At 43.0% G+C, this 25,235-nt stretch overlaps 1 protein-coding gene across 1 annotated transcript in view; it reads left to right on the forward strand.

The window, feature by feature from the left end:
- The window catches only part of LOC140189991 (histone H2A type 2-B-like), a 647,138-nt gene that overhangs the window by 310,166 nt on the left and 311,737 nt on the right, over positions 1-25,235 (forward strand). The gene's annotated exons all lie outside the window — the stretch shown is intronic.

Raw genomic sequence — 25,235 nt, forward strand, 5'->3', positions numbered from 1 at the left:
AAGCTCTTCCGAAGGTAAAAATACGGAATAGTTCTATTTCTAGCTATTCCAAAACTGTTCAAAACTGAAATGCCGTTGGCGAGCGTGGCGCTTAGGAATAAGAAGATGGCCATAGAATTAACTGAATATATATGCATTGTCAGAAAACAGGTGTAATAGTCCTTGACCACAGCACTTTATTTTCTGTTCCATTCTAATAACACCCAGCGATGAACGTTCTCTCGTATCTTTACGTTGGATACTTATATAATCCAGTGAAGCATTGGCTGGAACATTTTCAGTATTTCCTAGATGATCAAGATAATGAGAGTCAGTATATTTAGCACATTATTGTTATCTAATGGATATATATCTCGGACGCTACAGTAGCTTAGGGATTAGCGCGATTCTATTACAGCTCGGGACGTTCTGGAGGTTGCAGTTCATTCCGACTGTAATGTGTATGTATGTTCTCCCCGTGACCAGTGACGTTTTCTCTGTGTACTCCGGTTCTCCCTCACACTGCAAAGACATACTTGTACAGAGGTTAATTGATCGTTGTAACTTGTCCTGTGTTTGCCTAGGGTTAAATAGAGGGTTGCTGGAAAGTGCGGTTTGAGGAGCGGAAAGACCTATTTTAAGCTGTATCACTAAATGAATAAAATTAAAATAATCTTTCTTTTCTTCAGCTGGAAATAACTTAGTCCTTAGAAGTTGTCATCCTGCAGTCTCCTCACCGCACCTTTGCGCTGAATGTGTCACAATGACCTCTTGTAGACATGGTCAGAACAATGATTTTGCCCATGTATCTTCACTCCAATATTGAAACAAGTTACTGCTGATTTTGAGGCGGTTTATTGGTCCTTGCTTTCAATTTGTTGTAGATTTTGAAAGAGTGGTAATTTATGTGATGGGAAGTTCAGAGGGAGAGTGATACTCAGACATACAACCAACCATTATTCTTTGCCCGTCTAGGTCCTCACGTTCCCAAGTTTTAATGTTTCACATACACCACGATACAAAGTGATCAGTGCGTGGCGACGCAGCCGCCAACTGCAAACAGTGAAGCGCTGCTCTAGAATCCATGACGGCATGCAGACAACTATTTCCCTCGTCTCCAAAATCCTCTCCTCAAGGCATAAATCGTAAATGAACAGCATAACGGCAAAAACGTTAATGTTAAGACCAAAAGACCATAAGGCAAAGGTGCAGAAGCCGGCCATTCGGCCCATCCAGTTTACTCCGCCTTTTTATCATGAGCTGATCCATTCTCCCATTTAGTCACACTCCCCGGCCTTCTCACCATAACCTTTGATGCCCTGGCTACTCAGATACCTATCAATTCCTGCCTTAAATACACCCTTAAATACTTGGCCTCCACTGCTGCCCGTGGCAACAAATTCCATAGATTCACCACCCTCTGGCTAAAAAAAAATCCTTGCATTTCTGTTCTGAATGGGCGCCCTTCAATCCTTAAGTCATGCCCTCTAGTACTAGACTTCCCCATCATGGGAAACAATTTTGCCACATCCAGTCTGTCCATGCCTTTCAACATTCGAACTGTTTCAATGACGTCTCCCCTCATTCTTCTAAACTCCAAGGAATGCAGTCCAAGAGCGGGCAAACGTTCCTCACATGTTAACCCTCTCATTCCCGGAATCATTCTGGTGAATCTTCTCTGTAACTTCTCCAACGTCAGCACATCCTTTCTTAAATAAAGAAACCAATACTGCCCACAGTACTCCAAGTGAGGTCTCACCAGCACCTTATAGAGCCTCAACATCACCTCACTGCTCCTATACTCTATTCCTCCAGAAATGAATGCCAACATTGCATTCGCCTTCTTCACTACCGACTGAACCTGGAGGTAGCCCTTAAGGGTATCCTATACGAGGACTCCCAAGTCCCGTTGTAGCTCAGAACTTTGAATTCTTTCCCCATCTGAATAATAGTCTGCCCGTTTATTTTTTTCTGCCGAAGTGCATAACCATACACTTTCCAACGTTGTATTTCATTTGCCACTCTCTGCCCATTCTTCCGATCTATCCAAGTCTCTCTGTAGGCTCTCCGTTTCCTCAGCACTACCAGCCCCTCCACCTATCTTCGTATCGTCAGCAAACTTAGCCACAAAGCCATCTATTCCATAATCCAAATCGTTGATGTGCAAGTAAAAAGAAGCAGCCCCAACACGGACCCCTGTGGAACACCACTGGTAACCAGCAGCCAACCAGAATAGGATCCCTTTATTCCCACTCTCTGTTTCCTGCCAATCAGCAAACGTTCTATCCACGTATGTAACTTTCCCGTAATTCCATGGGCTCTTATCTTGTTAACTAGCCTCATGGTTGGCACCTTGTCAAAGGTTTTCTGAAAATCCAAATATACAACATCCACTGCATCTCCCTTGTCTAGCCCACTTGTAATTTCCTCAAAAAATTGTAATAGGTTTGTCAGGCAGGAATTTCCTTTAAGGAATCCATGCTGAGTTCTGCCTATCTTGTCATATGCCTCCAGGTACTCTGTAACCTCATCCTTGACAATTGACTGGAACAACTTCCCAACCACCAATGTCAAGCTAATAGGTCAATAATTTTCTTTTTTGCTTCCTTGCCCCCTTCTTAAATAGCGGAGTGACATTTGCAATCTTCCAGTCCTTCGAAAGCATGCCAGAATCTATCGACTTTTGAAAGATCATCGCTAATACCATGATGTTATTTAATTTAATCAGAACAATTTTACAGTGTGACTATTAACCATTTCAACATTCTGTCTAAACGGCTCAGGAGAGCTGGTCTCACCGGTGATGCATAATCAGTTAAGTAAACTGCGGACGGGATTTGACTATGGCTGACGAGTTTTAACAACATCAGCGCATCATCTTGAATAATGCAAATAAAAACTAAGCATGAGATATGGGCGAGTTGTAATTTTTTTTTATGTTTCAATCCTTCAGTTAATATAACGGCGATTTTGATACTGGCTCATGGAAACTGTGGTCTCTCCAAATGCGTGACACGCTACATGGTGGCCATGGCGGCAGCGGATCTGATGGTGGTGATCGTTTCTGTTATATTGGAGCAGATTAATAACATTTATTTCTTTGCTCATTTTTTACTTATAACTCCGATATGCGCTGTAATACATGTCCTCAGGATGATAGCAATGGACTGTTCCGTTTGGTTTACAGTGGTTTTCAGTTCTGACCGCGGCATCGCCATCTGCTGTCAAAAGCTGCGGAAGCGATACCGCACCGAGAGAGTAGCAACGGCTGTTATAGCGACTGTAGGGGCGGTGTGCTCTGTGAAGTGTTTTCCAATTTACTTCACACTGGAGCCCTACGTTATAATCAACAGTATCCCTTGGCGTTGCATCGAAAAAGCCGAATACTTTACAGCATCTGTGTGGAAAATATACGAAATATTTGACAGTGTCACAACACCGTTATTGCCAATATGTATAATTCTGCTGTTCAATGCTCTAACCATCAGACAAATTATAGCAGCAAACAGAGTTCGCCGGGGACTACGGAACAGTAGCGGAAAGCAGAAGGATCTAGAGGTGGAAATCCGGCGAAATTCAATGATATGTCTCTTCGCTCTTTCCGCCAACTTCATCTTACTGTGGATGCCGTACATTGTACGCTCTGTAAATTGGCAAGTGGAAAATTATTTCTACACAGACAGGTCTTTAAGCACCCCGATATATATTCTGCAACAATTTGGATTTATGTTCAGATTTCTCAGCATCTGTACCAACACGTGCATCTACGGACTGACACAACGAAAATTCAGGGAGGAACTGAAGAATGGAGTGAAATATCTATTCACATTGAAAAGGCGGATTGGTAAATGACAGACACAGCTTAGTGTGCTTTGAAACAAATAAAGTAATATTGTATTTTGTGAAGGTGTCCCAAATTTCCAGATAAACTTTTTGACAGCAATAGGAATGGCTACTTTCCTGTTTAATTTCAGGAAATCAATTTGTTCGGAACAAGAAACATAAAATGCGCTGAAGATAGGAGCTTAGTTCCATTATTGAACGTATATTTGAGTATATTCTAACTTTGTTTCATAACATCCGAATTTCAACTCCAAATTGTCAGTTGCAATTTCGCATTCCAAATGATGTCAAAGGGTACCTGAAAGTGAGTCTGTGAATACGAAGTCCATAAAAGCTAGAGTTTCTGGAAATATAAATGGTCGAAGATTAGTTGAACGATCACTGTACTGTGACCTTAGGGCAGTCAAACAGAAAACAGTACGAGGCTGAATAAAACATTTTAGGGTCGTATTGAATGGGAGACTGTTTCGAAAGTTCTACCGCCATGTGTTTTTAATGATCCATTCTCATGGTCGTTCTGATTTTGCACAAGGACGTTGATAATGGGAATGATGATCATGATGTCAACGTGTTGCGCATTCAGAGATACTTTCTGAATAACTCTGTTGTAATACGTGACTATCTGAGTTACTGCCGCCTTCCTGTCAACTTCAAGTGATCTGTCCATTCTCATCTAACCGTTGTCGCGAACAAAGCGTTTTCAGCCACATCGCAGCTGCTCATTCGATGATCTTTTATTTATCTTCTGTTTAATCTATAGGTGCCGCTGTGCGTGAAAAACACATGATATCTGCAGTTTCTGCGCCATTTAAACCGTCTTCTGGCACGAATAATTCTTCCGCAGTCAACGGCACTTAGCCTACATTTCGTCCCGATTCTGATGTTTTGTCAGACCAATAACCGAATCTCTTGCCTTAATGCGTTTATGCATTGGTTTTCTGCCACAGGTTTGGTCTATAATATCTATGTGTTAACGAGCAGGTGTAGAAATACACCAAATAAAGTATCCACTGAGAGTACCTGAATGATTTGGGTGAGACTCTTAACAACTTAAAGATTGTGTTAGGAATATGTATCCAAAATGGATTTCTTACGAGACAGATGGATATATTCAGCCAAACGTTTAGCGGAGAGGTGGCAAATGGAAATTAGTTCAGATACGTGTGTGGTTACAAATATTCTGGCACTTAAATACAGGGACATTCTAAGAGTTGACGTATATGATTTAGGTTGTAAGCTGTTATCTTCTTGCAAATTACTGATTGCGTTGCTAGTGTACTTAAGACCACATTCGCTGTGGCCATAAGAGTGCACATCAATTTGCAGATGTGAAAGCCCTTTGGTAAGAGGAGACAAGGATATAGTGTTGTCGATCTGTTCGCCTCAGTACAGAGAGCATCCCAACGTATTGGATGGGCGCAGATGAGATTCAATAGGATTAGAAATCTTTAGTTACATGGAAAGCTTGGAAAGTTTGCGACTCTTCTGAACAAGTGCAAGAAATTGACTGAACTTCTTAAAACTATGAGGTGTATGGAGGTGTAGAGATTGACAGACTTCTTTGACACTTCTGCAGAAGAATAACATGATGAGACCTAGGTTTAAGGTCAGCGGAGATATTCAAAATTAATCAGCTGAGTATTATATTTTTAAATTTCTCGTGGGGTGTGCATATGGTACCTTCTGTAATATGCAGTTGTAGGTTTTCCCACATGCCAACAACGAAGGCGTTTTATTTTTTAGACGAACCATAACAACTTATTTACTCTGCACCAAACATTGAACACCAAACCCTGTGGGGAAAAAAAAGTATGCTATCACGTCATAACATAAGACAAGCCTGTTAAATTGAAACTCCAACTCAATGTCAATGTTTCTGAATTCTGCACATTTTCATCAATTGGGTTTCCCTAAACAGAAAACTCAAACCGCCCGCCCCCATATTCACTAAAAAAGGCCTTTTGAGACCCTGGGCCCTATGTTCCATAGGTTCATTAACAGTAGGTGCTTCTGGCTTGTCCAGGTGTGCGTTAACACTGTCACGGTGATGTCTTGACGCCAGCAGCCTCATAGTGGAAACCCCAAAAATTCAGTGGACTGGTTTAAGGGGATTTACCGAAATTGGTTCAGGGTTAATCACCCCCCCCCCCACCCACTTCACTATGATAAAAATATTTTCCTCCCGTTTCAAACTACGGAACAGGCCACAGTTAATGGGCCTAAGAGGACGTTGTTGTGCATCAATGCGGAACAAAGTCTAACGAGGCGGAATGTATGCCAACAGGAACCGAAGAGTGCTGTACGCCATGATGGCAGGTAGGAATAGGTGAAAAGGAATTCACTAGGGAGTATGCAACACTGTTGTGCGGCCGACAATGTTCTCGCAGAGTCAGGAATGTAACCACCTGGCCCTCGTAATGGTTGCCTTATACCAACGCAGCCACGGACAACTGCGGGTCCGCTTTTAGAGATATTCTGAACACCAGCAGGAAACATGGCAGACGATCAAACTAGCCGGCCCTCAGAGCCGCACTGAAAGAGCTGTGAAACCGCCTGCATAGGCCATTGGACTGCAGGTGATACGGCTCCGAAGAGTGATATAGCAAATGTCGACTTTCTGGACCATCGCAACCGAGAGTTCTGATTTGTTGACCCGGTCAGAAGAAATATCAGTTGGAGTGCCAAACCGAGCAACCAAGGGGCTGATGCTAGAGGAACGATCTCTGTACATCGGTTGCTACGGGTCACCGCGGTAAGGAGGTGCGTGAAGCAGCGGGAGTGTTGACGACATTGACATGGTGAAACCGTCCCTTGAGACCTCACAGGGTGCCAATGGCTCTTGAACATGCCGGTTAACTTTTGCCTGCTGGCACTTAACGCAGCCTGCATTCCAATCACGTAGTACTCTGTAAGGCCGCACCACACAAACGTTATTGCAACCTGCTTCTTTGAGCCCAAACGACTTGGAGGCTAGAACAAACACAATTTACGGTTCTACCTGTGCGAGGGTGATGATATGCAGAATAGCAGAAACAGAAAAAAAATGCAGTTTGTTAATTGAATATTACTACTCTGTAACCATCATTTATAGCTACTGCAGAACAAATTTATATCTAAACTCAGAATAACTTCCTGAGTCAAGCTCAGGGACGCATTGGAATACCCACAGAGAAAATTTGTTAGAATACTAGAAAGACTGGCATGATATCCAGCGTTAAAAGTCGGCATCCTTCTCTATTCAGTATTTTGGTATTCAATAATTCAAGCAATGAATGGTGAGTGGAATATTGGATTCGAAAGTACCTAATCGCAAAATAGGTTCTATGGTAAGCAGCATTCTTGAATAAAAGAAATAGTATTTCCAGTCCTTTTCCGTGGTATTTTTACCCTCAGAGTCACGCAGTCAGGTATTTAGCATCGGAGAGAGGCACGTTGTTCAGCCCAACGCCTTCTTTGTCAACTATCGGAGAAGCGCAATGCAGAAATGAACACCTGAAGCATTATACCCGCCGTGATAATTTTACTGGTCAGGTAGATCGCTTGGATGATGAAGGAAATGTTTCCAAGTTTGAGAGGAGCCCATTGTCACAGTAGAAGGAGGATGGATATGACAGTATCTGTGGTGATTTTAAGGTCACCAACGTCCCATACAGATCAATAATCGCCGTCCAGGTTAGAGAATATATTTGCAAACTTTTTACAGGGGAGAAACTTCTACAAAGTTGAGGAAGCTGCAGCCTAACTACAGATGGATTTCGAAGGACTATCCAAAGTGCTTCTCGTCATAAACACAGACAAAAGTTCTTTACAGCTATTATTTTCTTATTTTTGAAGTTGCATCTGCACCTGCACTATGGTCAACCAGCCGCTGCAAGACTGCTCAAGCACACGGTGTTACTTGGTTGACATCATAATTATTGGCATGGATGACAGAGAACATCTCCAAATTCGCAAAAGAATGTTAAACATATTAAAAGATCAGCGGCTTCGAACTCGAAGATACAAATGTGAGTTCTTTAAACGAAACATCACTTACTGTGCTCACACCATTGACGATCCGGTTTTGCACAGATGTGCCGAGGAAATTCTAGCAGAGTTGGATGGAAATTTCAGCAAAATTTGGATGTCAAAATGTCAAAGGGCGTGTCACAATAGCGGTCCTATTTGTAGTGTGTCAATTGCCATAAAGGTTTCCTGCCTAATTTGGAAACCTTTATGGCAATTGACACACTACAAATAGGTAGTGAGAAAATAAATGTTGAAGTGACACACTGTACTCAAACCTTACGATCGACAGCTTCCAGGTTTTCAAGAGAAAATCCAATCTAGAAAATGCTGATGGATTGTCCTGATTTCCTTGGAAAATAAAACAAGTGAAAGTAGTTATAAAAGAGGTCACTCCTTTTGATATATTCTCCAAAATGCAAATTGAAGTCTCCCTTTTACGGCAGAGATAATCGAAATGAAACCCCAAAGTTACCCAGACCGTCTCAGGTTTACATGGCGAACCAAATTGTACGTACTGTTCAGGAAAAATTCTAGATCCTTTTCTTTCCACCAGCGCCTGCTTGAACGTGCCATTAACGATGTCTAAGATGAGTAGAAAGCAATATGTTACATACCTGGGTTTAGAAGAATTCTATATTAAGTTGGAATTCATTGTTAAGCAGGTAGTAGAATACTGTATTTAATATTTCAGTAATATTTGTTTGAGTTGTAAATATGCTATTTGATTAAGCATTTTTGTTGTTTACATAATTCATTATAGGTCATATGGAAGAAGTACGTGGACAGCAGTCGACATTACGCCACAATGCCAAGTGTGATCGCCTCACTCTAGAAAAACTAAGTAGCCAAGTTCATCCGGCTCTAGTGTTTTGCTTTCGATTAATGTGTGGAATTACAGTGCAAAACATAATCATTAGTCCATTGTAGTAGCGTTATGATTTCTCTTTTCATAACTTATGCAATTTCATGTTCAAACAGCAGAGATGAGCTGAATTCTGAACTCCTTGTGAATAGTTCACAAAACACTGCCAGACAAATAATATAACACCTTATATTCCGTCTGGGTAGCCTCCAACTTGATGGCATGAACATTGACTTCTCTAACTTCCGTTAATGCTCACCTCCCCTTCGTACCTCAACCGTAATTTATTTATTATTATTATTATTATTATTATTAATTTTATCTGTCCTTTTTCTCTCTCTGTTTCTCTCACTATACTCTTTGACCATCCTCTGGGCTTCCCACCTCCCCCTTTCTTTCTCCCTAGGCCTCCAGTCCCATGATCTTCTCATACCGCTTTCGGCAATCAACATTCCAGCTCACGATCCACACTCGTAGTTTTACCATTGATATAATGTTGCCTTAACTAGACTAGGTCCTGTTGTGAATGATCCCTTGTTTTATCATCTCTTTTCGTTAACGTAACGGCGAGCGTGGTCTTGTCCCGCGGAAAGTGTGGACTCTCTAAATGCATCACTCGCTACCTAGTCGCAATGGCTGTAGCAAATCTGTTCGGTGTCGTTTTTACTGTTATACTGAAGAAGATTAAAATATACATATATCGATCCAAATAGATACAAATCTATTGATTGGATTTATCAGCTGTTCCGTTTGGTTGACGTTCGCTTTCACTTTCGAACGCTACATCGCCATCTACTGCCGAAATCTGCGCAACCGATATTGCACCACGAGAACAATGACTGTCGTGACAGCTGCAGTTGGTAAAGCGAGCTGTGCTTAGTTGTTTCCATTTTACTTTGCAATGGAAGCAGTGTGTCGCCTTCCCAAAGCTCAATACTTTAAATCAGGGGTCTCGAAACCTTTTTGCACTGCGGATCGGTTTAATATTGACAATATACTTACGGACCGGCAGACTAGGGGAGGGGGGAGTGGGGTAGGGTTGCCAACGGACAAGAGTAGCAGTCAAATATGTTGTGTTTACCCAGAGAAGACTACAATGACCATGAAGCCTTGAACGTGCACCAGTGCGCATGCGTAACCTTCGCCTACGTGTACCCGCTGATTTTTTTTCTCTCTGCAAATCGTTTTTGGCGATTCTGTTCGGGGGGAGGGGTTAATCACGACCGGAATATAGGTGATAAGTGGCTAATGCACTCAATTTCGTTTCTAAAATGATTTATCTAACGAATTTAATATTAAACACACAGCGGAAATATTTCCCTCGCATGAATATAGCGATAAGGGGAGGACAGGGGATCTTGAAGTAAGTGTTGAACGAACACTAGTAGAAGTAGTAAAGGCAGGTTCGATATTATCATTTAAAGAAAAATTGGATAGGGATATGGACAGGAAAGGAATGGAGGGTTGTGGGCTGAGTGCAGGTCTGTGGGACTAGGTGAGAGTAGCGTTCGGCACGGACTAGAAGGGGTGAGAGCGCCTGTTTCCGTGCTGAAATTGTTATATCGTTATATAAGTACGTCAATAGCATCATAGCCTTTAAGTAACGTTTCAATAGTAAACACACAGCGCATATTTTCCCCATATGAACATATAAAATCATTGCAACACACCGATATCGCTGAATCAGTGGGAGCACTGGGCTTGTTTTCCTGCAACAAGACGGTGCCATCGAGGGGTGATGGGAGACAGCGATACTCGAAGGGGGTTCCTTATGTCCAGTCTATTATGCAATCTGGGTTTCGTGGCATTCATTGCAGAAAACTCCGCTTCGCCGAAAAATGTTGGAAATCAAAGCAACGTTTCAGTGCTTTCGTGTCTATCATCAGGATATTTAGCTTTGACTTTTATCCAGAATGCCGGAAAAGATGTTATATCAAACATACTTTTCAGCCCGCCGTCATTTGCAAGCTCGAGGAATTGATCTCCTTCCCGCGTTGACATGGATGACGTTTGCGTAATGACCTCGCGTAAATTCAAGCTCAACAGTAGGCGTGTCAGGGAGTGAGGAAAGTTGCAGTTGACTCCTATCGCCAAATCATATCGTTTCCTCGCGGCCCGGTGGCGCATGCTTTGCGGCCCGGTGGTTGGGGACCTCTGCTTTACATCGTTCACGTGGAGAGCTCACGAGTTATTGGATAGCATCACAATCCCGTTATTACCAATCTGTTTAATTCTGCCTTTCGATGCTTTGACTGTAAGACAAGTTAGATCCCCGAATATCGTCCGTCGGGGACTTCGGAATAGCAGCAAGAATCGAAAGGAACGAGAAGTGGAGAACCGGAAAACGTCGATGATTTTTATGTTCGCTCTATCAGCCAATTTTATATTAATCTGGATGCCCAATATTGTGCATTCTCTGATATGGCAAGCAGAAAAGTACACCTTCACAGCCAAATACCTCAGCACACCGACATTCATCGAACAGCAGTTTGGATATATGCTGCAATTGCTTAGTTCCTGCACCAGTACATGCATCTACCAATTGACAGAAAGAAAGTTCCGGGAGGAACTACAGAATGGGGCGAAATATGTGTTCACATTAAATAGCCGGTATTGCAAATAAAAATTGTTGATTGATTCCCTTATTTTTATCATAAAGTGTAAGAATATTTTTATTTCATATTGATGCTCAGTGGACAAAGTGGACAGCGAATTGTCACGGTGTAAATCTTATGTGTTTTTTTTTTTATGTGAACTGATTCAACAGTCCCGGAAGGAGAGAAGTTAACCCACAAGTTCAAGAACTTGATATCTGAGGGATAATAATTCTTGCCCAACCTGAAGCTCCTGAAAGTTTTCCTGATGGCAGCAGAGAGAGGGGAGTGCGTGACCGGAATGATGGGGAATCCTGGTGACGGATGCTGCTTTCCTAAACAATAGCTCGGTTTTGATGGAGCGAGAGGGTCCCTTTCATTGTTTTGATAGTGAGATATATTGTAGCCGGCAATATGGTCCACGGGGGGCTTCGGAACAACAACAAGAATCAGAAGGATCCAAAAGTGCAGAAAAAAAGAGAAAGTCGCTGATTTACTTCTGCATCTATCATCCAATTTCATATTATTGTGAATACCAAGTATTGTGTATTCTATGAAATGGCTAGTAGATAAGTATACCTCTACAAACCGACCTTTATCCAATAACAGTTTGGATATATGTTGCAGTGGCAGTTGATGGAAATTATTCAGAAACCTGCATTTTACTTATTTATCACCATGGACGAACAAGTTAACCAACGGAAGAACACTGCCCTCCATAGAAGGCGTCCCCACGATCAGCTCAGAATAGATTTCGACATGGAAACGCCTAACGCCTCACTCGGAGTTGGAGACATTTCCCCAGAAACAGAAGGGATTCATGTAGCAATACAAGCCAGGTGGTGGTTAACACAAAAATGATCAAAAAAATAATAATAGCCAACAAATTCAAGATGATAAACGTAGAAATTGCCAAGTAAAACCATTAAACAATCCAAAATATTACGGGATTCTGTAGCAGGTTAACTAAATTTTATTCCTCAAACAAGCACAATCAAGTGGAAAATATCGCTCAGAAATATCTTGTTTTAAAACAAAATAAATCAGACCTTACTATAAATACATGCCTCATCCAGTTTTAGAGTCAGAATCAGACAAATTACGAGTATATTACGACCGATCAGTTATAACAGACAGGAAAAAGCCATATTGACAGTCTGGATGTAATAATACAGGATAAATAAGCAGCAACAACTTAACAAATAATGCCATTCCAAACGCACATAACTTACAGAAATCAGCAAGTGAAAAATACCAGACAAATGCCGAATTAAAAGAGGAATTTGAAGGACTTTGGAACATGAACAGAGTATACCTTTTGCCCATGGTTATATCGATTTGACCATCCAGAGTACGAAGGCCTCCGACAGCTACGAAGTTATACTGATATTTCTATCTTCCACGATGCTTCAGTAGACAACATGGAAAAGGAGTTGGGTTGTTCACAAGCTTGCTCCAGTAAGAGCCACGTCTTCCAAGGTGCTCCTGAAAATTCTGAAGAGCCTGGCCACTCGGCCACTACCAGTACCGAGAGCACACCGCCCACGAAGAATAGAGCAGCTATAGATCAGGGCCTCCGACGTAGCATACAGCCACCTTGAGAAAGGGAAAAAAGAGTAATGAGAACAGGCGAAGTAAAATGCCTCGCAGGTTAACTGGAAGATGACGCCCATTTGCGCAAAGGACCTCTGGCACTATTTTTACTCCTCACTAGTTATGCCGCTGGTTATTTGATGGGACTCCACAGTGTTGTGCACTTGACATTGACACACACAAAATTAGCTATTGCGCCAGATGCCTCGAACCTCTCAAATTCAGTTAATAGCAGAAGATGCTGACAGAATACGCCATTGTAAAGGGAAGCGGGCATAATAAATATGCTTTCGGACTGTGGTGTACAGGTGAGTGATTGCTGCTGATATCCGGTACTTTACAGGTATCAATATTTCCGGCCAGAAATTACGGGCCTAGCAAAGCAGGGAATGTCAGAAACTTCCGGCAAGTCAAGCAGCACCTGTGGATCCAGAAATAGAGTTGACTCGTTGGGTCACTCGGTAAACGGTGTAAAAGGACATATGTTTCATTTTTGACCTAAACCCATTACAATTATTTGCACGGCAATATTTTGTTCTGAGCGGCAATTCACAGTTTTAAACATTACGTCACGTCCGCCATGTCCTTGTTTCTCACTTTCTCTATGGATATACCTCTGAAGCTATTCTACTCCGAATTTACAACCTACATTGTTTGATCATCAACACAAAAAATGTAATAAAATTCAGGTGCTGGAAATTTGTAGAAACAGCAAGAATAAAACTGAAACACTCCGCAGATCAGACGGTATCGATGAGAGAGAAATGGAGTTCATGCGGTAAGGATATAAAATAATTTATTTTACTTCGTAGACTAAGTCGCGTTTGTTATTTATTTTGTTACGAGCAGGTTTATTTCACAGAACTGTACCCACTCAATTAACTCCCACTATTGGATCTGGAGACTTAATTTTTCCATCTGCTGTCACCCGGCGTCTGAAATGCATTTGATGTTAAAATGCTCGATATATCTACCCCGTTGTTTTCTAAAGTAGTCCCGCAAGTCAACTTTCAGAACCGATGTTTCGATACGGATTAGGGTTCGTAAATTATTTGGTAGCTATGTTTCTGTTCTTTTTAATATTTGTTTGCTAAAAACAACTTACCTATTACTGACTTGAGATCGTGCTTTATGATCAGGGCTTATCTGCGTTCGCATTTGGATATCGAGTCTGCATTTTCTTCCTGTGCTGTGATGCAGAGACTCAACTCGAATGTTCAAACTTCAAAGAAAATTTCATTCTCAGAGTATATATAAATTTGTCACCACATACAACCGTGAGATTCATTTTCCGCTGGAAAAATCAGCAAATCTATACAATAGTAACGACAACAAAATCAATGAAAGATCAACTAGATTGCAGAAGCCAACTCAACGTGCCAATGCAAATATAAACAAATAGCAAGAAATCACGAGAAATTGAAATACCAAGATAAAGAGTCCTTAAAGTGAGGTCGTTTGTGGTGCAAACATCTCAATGGATGAGCAAGTGAGTGTAGTTATCCCCCTTTTTCAAGACTATAGCAGCTGTGGGTTAACAGCTGTTCTTGAACCTGCCGGTGCGAGTTCCGAGGCACTTTTACCTTCCATCTGATGGCAGCAGTGAGAAAGGAGAATAGCTTTTGTGTAGAAGATCTCTGATACTGGATGCTGTTTTCCTACGACAGCTTTACATGTAGATGTGTTCAATGGTTGGGAGGTCTTAACCTGCGATGCGCAAGGCCGACTTCATTACGTTTTGCATGATATTTGTTCAGAGGCATTGGTGAATCTGTAACAGGCTGTGAGACAGAAGCTAAAAAGAGCCTCCACAACACATCTATAGCAATTTGTCATGGTTTTTGATTTCATGCCAGATTTCCACAGATTTCTGACTAAGTAGAGACGCTGCAGTGATTTCTACGCAATTATATTTATGTGAGCTGTCAGGGACAGGTCCTTGAAATAGTAACACCAACAAACTTATAGCTTCTAACCTACTACCCCTATATTCATGCGGTGAGGATTAACTCATGGGCTTCTCGTTTTCCCCTCCCAAAGTCTACAATCACTTTCTTGAATGCACTTGGCGTTAGAATGCTCAGGTGTTATAACAGACATCTAATCTGTTGCTCCCTATAATAGCAGAATCTGCCAGTTAGTATATTATGCTCAGATATGTTGATAGCGATTGATTCATAAAACATTTAATATCTTCTCTTTTAGTGCTCAATAGAATACTTACTGGCATTTTACCGGCAGCCCAAACATGCATATTGTCCGTATTGACTGTAAGAGAGAAATACTTTTTTTTTTCCAAGTACTAAATTAAAGTTCCCTGGATGTTAAGGCATATAGGCGGCACAGTAAAAAAAGAAAAAAAAAACAGAATAATAAACGTAATAACGTAATAACGCAATGAACGTAATAAAGGGTGCTTAAATTCGATTACTTATTCCATGCTTAGGCTCTTGCTCCGAAAAGGGAATCATAGGATATTTTAAACTTTTTTGATTCTTGTGTGTCACAGGTATTTCATCCCTCATCTTTGCCATGTTAATTTATTTATGATGGCCTCGCAGTTACCCTATAGTTAAAGGCTTTTCCCTGTTTTCCTGCTGAACTATTATTCTATTTGTTGCTCAGTCTTCGACATGGCTCGACATCCAAGATATCTTCGACTTTCCAGGCTGTATCTTTCAGCCTCATTTCAACATGTCAGAGATAATCATTCGTTGTTTAAATTTTCAATTATTCGATTTTGACCTACCTCCAAGTACCCCTTGGATAGGCCCTCTGATTCTGGCGAGTGGACTATGTACTATTTGTACTACGATGGATCAACCTTCGGACAGCCGTCATCAGGGAACCCCCTACTGTGTGTAAAGGTATCACGAGTGATTCCATATCAGGGCAAGAGCAGATAGTATTGAGGAAATAGAGTGGCTACCGAAAGAATAGTCCTGACGAAGGGTCTCGGCCCGAAACGTCGACTGTACCTCTTCCTAGAGGTGCTGCCTGGCCTGCTGCATTCACCAGCAACTTTGATGTGTGTTGATCAAACTTTATAAAGCGCTCGTGAGGCCTCACTTGGAGTACTGTAAGCAAGATTAGGCACCTTATTTTGCAAAGGATATGCTGAAATTGGAAAGAGTTCAAATGAGGTCACGACAGAATGGTTACAGGACTGAATGTCTTGATATATGCAGGACGCCTGACGGCTCTGGGTCTGTTCTCACTAGAATTCAGAAGAATGCGGGGTGACTTTACTGAAACCGATCTGATGATGAAAGTCTTTGATAGACTAAATGCGGAAAGGATGCTTCCATTAACGGGACAGTCTACAACTAGAGGAGACTGACTCAAAATAAAGTGTCCTTCTTTAGAAGGGAGATGACGAGGAATATCTTTAGCCAGGTGGGGAATTTCTTTCCACAGAGAGCTGTGGAGGCCAATTCCTTGAGTATATTTAATGCCGAAGTTGATAGAATTTTGATTAGTCAGGGTATTAAGGCATACGGGGAGAAGGCAAGAGAATGTGGCTGAGAGGAAAATCGGATCAACCATGATGAAATGCCGCAGCAGCCTCCATGGGCCAAATTGCCTAATTCTGCTCCACTATCCATTGGTGTTATGGCTTATAGTCAGGGGTTTTGATGTTTGACAAACATGGAATTCAGCAAACTTTTACTATATTAAAACACACATCCTATTTGCAGTCACTAGCAGGATAAAAACCACCCGAAAGAAAAGACGGCTGCATACATCGTCCTCTACCAGAACGCTGTTCTATGCCAAAGATAGTTCCGTTGCACTGTTTTGTGAGTTGAAGTGCGAGCAGAATCTGATAAATGCTATACAAGAGAAAATCTGCAGAAGCTGGACGTCCCAGCAACATACACAAAATGAACTCAAAATGCAGAATGAACTCAGCAATCCAGACAGCATCCATAGAAAAAAGTACCCTCGACGTTTCAGGTGGAAACCCTTCAGAAGGACTGGATAAAAAGCTGAGACTTGCATTTGAAAGGTGGGAGGAAGGGAACAGAAACGCCAGACAATATGCAAAATTTGGAGGGGTTGGAATGAAGGAAAGAGCTAGGAAGATGAAACGTGACAGAAGGCCATGGAAGAAAGAAGAGGGGAGGGGAAGCACCAGTGGAAAGCTCTCGGCAGGCAAGGAGCTAACACGAGGGGGCACAAAGCCATGGGAAATGGTTGGGGATGGTGGAGGCATTACTAGATGTTTGAGAAATCGATGTTCATGCCATAAGTTTGAAACCTACCCAAATTAAACATTAGATTTTGTCCCTCCATCCTAAATGTGCCCTTATCCAGACAGTGGAGGAGGCCATGGATGGAAATATCAGAATGGGAATGGGAAGTGGAATTAATTTGCCTGGCCACTGGGAGATCCTCCTTATTTTGCGGACGGAGCGGTCTCCCAATCTCCGCTGTGTGTCACCGATATACAAGAGTCCACACCGGAAAGCGAGCACAGTATATGACCCCAACAGACTCACAGGTGAAGTTTCGCCTCCACTGGAAGGACAGTTTAGGGCTCTGTTTGGGGTAGTGAGGGAGGGAGTGTATGGGCAGGTGAAGCACTTGTTCCACTCGGCAGGATTAGGTGCCAAGAGGAAGGTTAGAAGGGAAGGACGAATGGACAAAGAGTCGCGTAGGGAGCAATCCCTGAGGACATCAGAATGTGGGGGAGGGGTGGTAGAAAGAAAGATGTCTTTGGTGGTAGCATCCAGTTGGAGAAGGCGGGATTTTGCAGAATTGCGTGCTGGACGCGGAAGCTGTTGGGGCAGTAGGTGAGGGCAAGAGGAACACTATCGCGCGGGAGAATGGGGTAAGATCAGACGTGCGTGAAATTGAAGATATGCGGTCGAGGGCAGGTTTAATGGTGGAGGAAGGGAAGAACCGTTCTTTGAAAAAGGAGGAAATTTCTTTCGTTCCAGAATGAAAGTCCTTACCATGACAGCAGATGCGGTGGGGACGGAGGAATTGAGAGAAAGTACCCAGTCAAATATCTGATCACAAAAATAGAACTTGCAACACATAGTTTCCCAGGCTGATGCAACCGTCCCTCGAGGAGCGAAATGTGCTTCACAGTGACAAATTGAGTAGAAATACTTCAATGAACGGATTTGTTCAAAGGGTTGTAACCAATGTGACGGAGGACTAATTAGTTTTGGTGTTCTTCGCTCTGTAGTATAAGAGATTGTTGTATTAACTTTCTACGCATTGGGCAGTTGGAAAGTGGAATTAACGTAGTCGCTGCTGCAGACAGGCAATGGGATATTCGGCAATATTTTACATAGCCAGTATCTACTATCCTGTACTTTGTGCAGTTGGCATCCCTGGTAAGAATTCAATCTGGCTAATATTTCGTTGAATCATTTTATCTGTTACATTTGTTTGCAGTACGCTTATACTGTTACAGTAGAGTTCCATGATAAACCATATAACCTTCTTTTATTGTCTTACGCTTATATTCCTATCAATACAAATAAACTCTTTTATATCAAAGAAGGGAAAAGTCATATACGTGTTGATGCTCCCTTCAAAAGGGTTAGAGTTTACATATAGTGAATCCAGATTTTCAGGCTTGCTAACTAATCTCCCTTACGAACGTGTCCATGAGCCCCTCGTGTCTCTGTATCACAGCCACTCGCTTTCCTCTTTGTCTCTGGTCCGAGGCTATTTTAAACCCATGTTTCCAACTGTAAGTTCAATTTGGTGTGTCCCACTTTGTCATATGCCTGTTATTTCCATTAGATCAGCTTTCATCTGTAACAAAAATTAAATCAAATCTATATGACTAAGCCACTTAGCTGATCAATGATTACCTCCTGAAATTGTGTGCCCTGCTCTAAATGCGAATAAGTTCGATGAAAGTGTCAGTCTCGTCCGTTAATTCGGGGCACAGTATTGCTGTATTTCTATATATTCCATTATTGTTCAAAAATTAAATGGCAATGGCGGGCGTGGCGCTTAGTTTTAAGAAGTCGACATTTTAACTGAATATATAGGGGTAAAATTCCTTGACTTCGCACCTTTTCTCCCAATCCATTCTAGTAATATCCCATGCGACGACAAACGTTTTTTTGTATCTTTAATTTGGATACTAATATGATCCCTTCAGAAATGCTGCTTTGCAAGCTATTGACGAATTGTCTGGGACATCTTCGGTAACTCATGGATGAACAAGATTATGAGAGTCAGAATTTTTAATCGATATTTATCTCGGACGCCACGGTAGCTAAGCGTTCAGCACGATGCTATTACAGCTCGGGACTTCCCAGAGTTTGCAGTTCCATTCCGTTTGTAAGTCCTAGGTTCTCTCTGTGACCGCTACGGTTTCCTCTGGGTACTCGGGTTTCCTCCCACATACCAAAGACATACCTCCACCTATTCAATAACTTCCAGTTCCCCGGTTCCGACAGCTTCATTTTCACTCTATGCTCCCAGGATGAGGTTTTCCGTTCCAGGACGTCTCAAATGTCCTCTTTCTTTAAGGATTGTGGTTTCCCTTTTGCCGTCGTCATTGATGACCTCACCCGCAGTTCCTCCATTTCCCGCATTTAGGCCCTCACCCCATCCTCCCCTCACCACAACAGGGACAGAGTTCCCCTTGTCCTCACCTACCACCCCATCAGCCTCCGGATCCAGCACATTATCCTCCGTAACTTTCGCCACCTTCAACAGGACCCCACTACTAAGCACATCTTTCCCTCTCCACCTTACTCCGCTTTCCGCAGGGATCGTTCCCTCCGCGAATTCCGGGTCCACACGTCCCTCCCCACTCATCTCATCCCCCCCCCACCCGCCCGGAACTTATCCCTGTAAGCGTAAGTGCTACACCCGTCCCTACACCTCCTCTCTTGCCAACATTCAGGGCCCGAAACAGTCCTTTCAGGTGATGCAACACTTCACTAGTGAGTCTATTAGGGTCATCTACGGCATCCGGTGCTCCCGGTGCGGCCTCCTCTACATCGGTGAAAACCGACGCAGATTAAGGGACCGCTTCGTCCAGCACCTCCGCTCCATCCGCCAGAAGAGACAGGATTTCCCCGTTGCCACCCACTTCAACTCTGCTTGAAATTCCCATTCGGATATGTCCATACATGGCCTCCTCTACTGCCATGATGACGTTAACATCAGGTTGGAGGAGTAACACCTCATATACCATCTGGGTAGTCTCCAGACCCTTGGCATGAACATTGAATTTTCCAACTTCCAGTAATTCCCTCTCCCTCCCTTCCCCCATCGCAGTTTCACTCTGACCCCTCTCCCAGCTGTCTATCACCTCCCTCATTTTTCCGCCTCCTTCTACTGCTCATTGTGCTTTCCCCTATTCTTTCTTCACCTTTCCTGCCTATCGCCTCCCTGCTTTCCCTCCCCGACTCCTTTATCTTTCCCCTTACTGGTTTTTCACCTGGCACCTACCAACCTTCTCCTTCCCACCCTCACCTCACCTTCTTTATAGGGCCTCTGCCCCTTCCTCCTTCAGTCCTGACGAAGAGTTCTGGCCCGAAACGGTGACTGATCGTTTCCACGGATGCTGCCCGACCTGCTGAGTTCCTCCAGTGCGTTGTGAATGTTACCAAAGACATACTTGGTAAGAGGTTATTTGTTTTTTCTAAATCCTTCAGTGATTGCCTAGGGTTAACTCGGGTGTTGCCAGAAGGTACGGTTCGAAGAGCCAGAAGAGCCTATTCGGAGGACTATCTCTAAATAAATTAAATAAATAAAATTAAAATAATCTTTGATTTCTTCAGCTAGAAATAACTTTCTCCTTAAAAGTTGTCCTTCGGCAGTTTCTTCACTGTCAAAGGTGCCACAATGCCCTCTTCTATCGATGCCATGAAGAAATTATTTTTCCCGTGTAACTTCATTCCAATATTGAAACGAGTTACTATGATTTTGAGGCCGTTTATTTATCATTGCTTTCAATTTGCTGTGGATTTTGAATGAACAACTAAATTCCGTTATGGAGATCTCAGAGGGAGAGTTCTATTGAGCACCGACAACCTGCCATCATTCTGTGCCCGTCTAGGTCCTTACGTCCCCAAGCTTTAATGTTTCACATGTGCCACGTTATAAAGTTGTCAGAGATCGGCGACGCAGCCTCCAGGTTCGAACAGCAAAGCGTGGCTTTGAACCTATGATGGCGTGCCAACGACCTTTTCCGCAGTTTCTAAATTCCGCTCCTTAAGGCATGAATCGCAAATGAACAAAATTATGGCAAAAACCTTAAACATATTTAATTTAAGGAGAACATTACTGCAGTATCTCCACTGCATACTTTAACATCCGCTATTCTCGCTCAGGAGCGCTATTCTGACCGGTGATTCAGAATCAGTTAAGTAACGCGTAGACAGGACTTGTCTATGCGTGACGGGTTGCAGCAAAGTCAATGCATTGTGTTTAACTGTGCGGATGATATTTAAGCGTGAAATATGGGCATATTTGGAATTATAATTTTTTTATGTTTCATTCCTTTAGTGAACTTAACGGCGATTCTGATCCTGTCTCGTGGAAAATGCGGTCTCTCCAAATGCGTGACTCGCTACCTGGTGGCCATGGCAGCAGCGGATCTGATGGTGGTCATAGTTGCTGTTATATTGCAGACGATTAATAACATCTATTTATTTGCTCATTTCCTACTTATAACTCCAATATGCGCTGTAATAGATGTCCTCAGGGGGATAACAATGGACTGTTCCGTTTGGTTTACAGTCGCTTTTACTTCTGACCGCGGCATCGCCATCTGCTGTCAAAAGCTGCGGAAGCGGTACTGCACCGAGAGGGTAGCGACTGTGGTAATAGCGACTGTAGCTGCGGTGAGCTGTGTGAGGTGTGTTCCATTTTACTTCACAGTGGAGCCCTTCGTTATAATCAACAACATCCCTTGGCGTTGTGTGACATCAGCCGAATACTATACAGCATCGGTGTGGAAAATATACGAAATATTTGACAGTGTCACAACACCGTTATTGCCAATATTGTTTGTGTTGCTGTTCAATGCTCTAACCATCAGGTATATTATAGTAGCAAACAGAGTCCGGCGGGGACTGCGGAAAAGCCGCGATAACCAGAAGGATCCAGAAGTGGAAAACCGGCGAAAATCAATGATTTGGCTCTTCGCTCTTTCAGCCAACTTCATCTTACTGTGGATGCCCTATATCGTACACTCACTAAACTGGCAAACCGAAAATATTTTCTATATAGACAGGTCTTTGAGCACCTCTATATATATTCTGCAACAACTTGGGTTTGTGTTCAGATATCTCAGCATTTGTACCAACACTTGTATCTATGGACTGACACAAAGAAAATTCAGGGAGGAACTAAAGAATGGAGTGAAATATCTCTTCACGTTGAACGGGCGGATCTGTAAATCGTGAACTAAGCGCATTTAGCAAAATGATTCCCCCCACCCCGACCTTACCACGTATTGTGTAAAAATAAATTAATCTTCACGCGACCATTGCCCTGCTTCGATACCTGTCAGACATACCAGCGCATATTTACAAAAGAGAGCTAGCCTTGAAAATACAGGAAAAAACTGATAATTTAAGGTAAACGTTTATTTTTCCCCGAACTGCGTGTCATTGCAATCAGTTCGAGTGCTGGTGATTGGCATACGCTCTCAGTAGCCACATTATTAAGTACCTCATATACCTCAGAAAAGGGTTATTCAGAGATGTTCCTGGTCTTCTACTCCTGCAGCTCATTCATTTCGAGGTCGCATCGAGTTGTCCGTTAAGAAGTACTCCTCTGGATAGCTCTGTTGCAATGCGTGAGTATCTTCTCCATCAACTTACCAACCACTGAAGTGAGGCTCACTGGTCTATAATTTTCTGTTATATCCTTATTACCTTTCTTGAATAAGGGAACAACATTCGCAACCCGGCAAGCCTCCGTAACCTCTCCTGTCCCCAGTGATGATGCAAAGATCACCGCCAGAGGCTCAGCAATCTCCTCCCTCGCTTCCCACAGTAGCTTGGGTTACATCCCGTCCGGTCCCGGTGACCTATGTAACTGGATGCTTTCCAAAAGCTCCAGCATATCCTCCTCCTTAATATCTACATGTTCCAGCTTTTCAGTCCGATACAAGTCATCCTTACAATCGACAAGATCCTTTTTCCGTAGTGAATACTGAAGCAAAGCATTCAGTAAGTACCTCTAGCATGTCTTCGCTTCCATAGACACTTTACTACTGTCACACTCTCTCACATCTTATCCTCTTGCTCTTCACATACTTGTAGAATGTCTTGGGGTCTTCCTTAATCCTGTCCGCCAAGGCCTTCTCATGGCTGCTTCTGGCTCTCCTAATTTCATTCTTCAGCTCTTTCCTGCTAGGATTATAATCTTCTAGATCACTATCATTATCCAGGTTTGTTTGTTTGTTTGTTTGTTTGCTTTTTTGAAAATTTTGTCTTTCTTTTATTCTTGACTAGATTTACAACAGCCTTTGTACACGAAGCATTTTGTACCCTACCATCCTTTCCCTGTCTTATTGGAACTTATCTACGCAGAACCCCACGCAAATATCCCTTCAATATTTGCCACATTTCTTCTGTACGTTTCCCTGAGAGCATCTGTTTCCAATCTATGCTTCCAAGTTCCGGCTTGGTGGCCTCATATTTCCCCTTACTCCAATTAAACATTTCCCTAATATGTCTGTTCCTATACCTCCCCAATGCTCTGGTAAAGGAGACAGAATTGTGATCACTATCTCTAAAATGCTCTCCCACTGAGAGACCTGGCACCTGACCACGTTCATTTCCCAATACCAGATCAAGTACAGCCTCTCCTCATGTAGGCTTATCTAAATATTGTATCAAGAAACATTCCTGAACACAGCTGACAAACTCCACCCCATCTAAACCCCTTACTGTAGGGAAATGCCAATCAATATTTGGGAAATTAAAATCTCCCACCACAACACCCCTGTAATTATTACTCCTTTCTAGAATCTGTCTCACTCTCTTCTCCTCGATGTCACTGTTACTATTGGGTGGTCTATGAAAAACACACAGTTGAATTACTGACTCCTTCCTATTCCTAACATCCACCTACAGAGACTCCGTTGGCAACCCGTCCATGACTTCTTCACCTTCGGCAGATGTGAAGCTATCTCTGATCAACAGTGCCACACCCCCACCTCTTTCGCTTCCCTCTCTGTCCTTTCTGAAGCATCTAAAGCCTGGCACTTGAAGTAGGCATTCCCGCCTCTGCACCATCCAAGTCTCTATAATAACCACAACATCATAACCATCCAATTCTCTATAATGACAACAGCATCATAGCTTCAGTGCTGATCCATGCACTAAGCTCATCCGCTTTATTAAAATAGACACATCTCAAATCATCTGTCTGAGTACGTCCGTTCCCTATCAACTCCCTTTCGTATTGTCTCCAAGCTTTCTCTATTTGTGAGCCAACCTCCCTTTCCTCCGTCACTTCAGATCGGTTCCCACCTCCCAGCAATTTCAGTATAAACTCTCCCTAATAGCCTTTGCAAACCTCTCCGCCACGACATTGGTCCGCCTGGGATTCAACTGCAACCCGTCCTTTTTGTATAGGTCACACCTGCTTCAGAAGACGTCCCAATGATCCAGAAATCTGAATCACTGCCCCCTGCTCCAATCACTCAGACACACATTTATGATCCACCTCATTCTATTCCTATACTCACTTTCACGTGACACAGGCAGCAATCCCGAGATCGCTAACTTCGAGGTCCTGCTTCTCAACTCACTTTCTAACTCTCAGTAGTCTGCTTTCAGGACCTTCTTGCTTTTCCTTCCTATGTCATTGGTGCCAATATCTACCACGGCCTCTGGCTGCTTTCCTTCCCACTTCAAGATAGCGTGGACGCGATCAGAAACATCCCGGACCCTGACACCTGGTAGGCAAACTACCATCCGTGCTTCTTTCCTGCGTCCACAGAATCGCCTGTCCGACCTCCTAACAATTGAGTCCCCTGTCACTGCTGCCATCCTCTTCCTTTCTCTACCCTTCTGAGCTGCAGGGCCAGACTCTGTCCCAGAGGCGCGACCACTCTTCCTTCCCCCAGGTAGGCCGTCTCTCCCAACAGCATTCAAACAGGAGTACTTATTGTTAAGGGTGACAGCCACTGGGATACTCTCTAGCACACGCTTCTTGCCTTTCGCTGTCCTGACTGTTACCCACTTATCTGTCTCCCGAGGCCCCAGGGAGACTACCTGCCTATAGCTCCTCTCTATCACCTCCTCACTCTCCCTGACCAACGAAGGCCATGGAGCTGCATCTCCAGTTCCCTAACGCAGTCTCTAAGAAGCTGCAGCTGGACACATCTGGTGACGTTGTGGCCGTCTGGC

The sequence above is a fragment of the Mobula birostris genome, chromosome 29, assembly GCF_030028105.1.
Source record: "Mobula birostris isolate sMobBir1 chromosome 29, sMobBir1.hap1, whole genome shotgun sequence".
NCBI lineage: Eukaryota > Metazoa > Chordata > Chondrichthyes > Myliobatiformes > Myliobatidae > Mobula > Mobula birostris.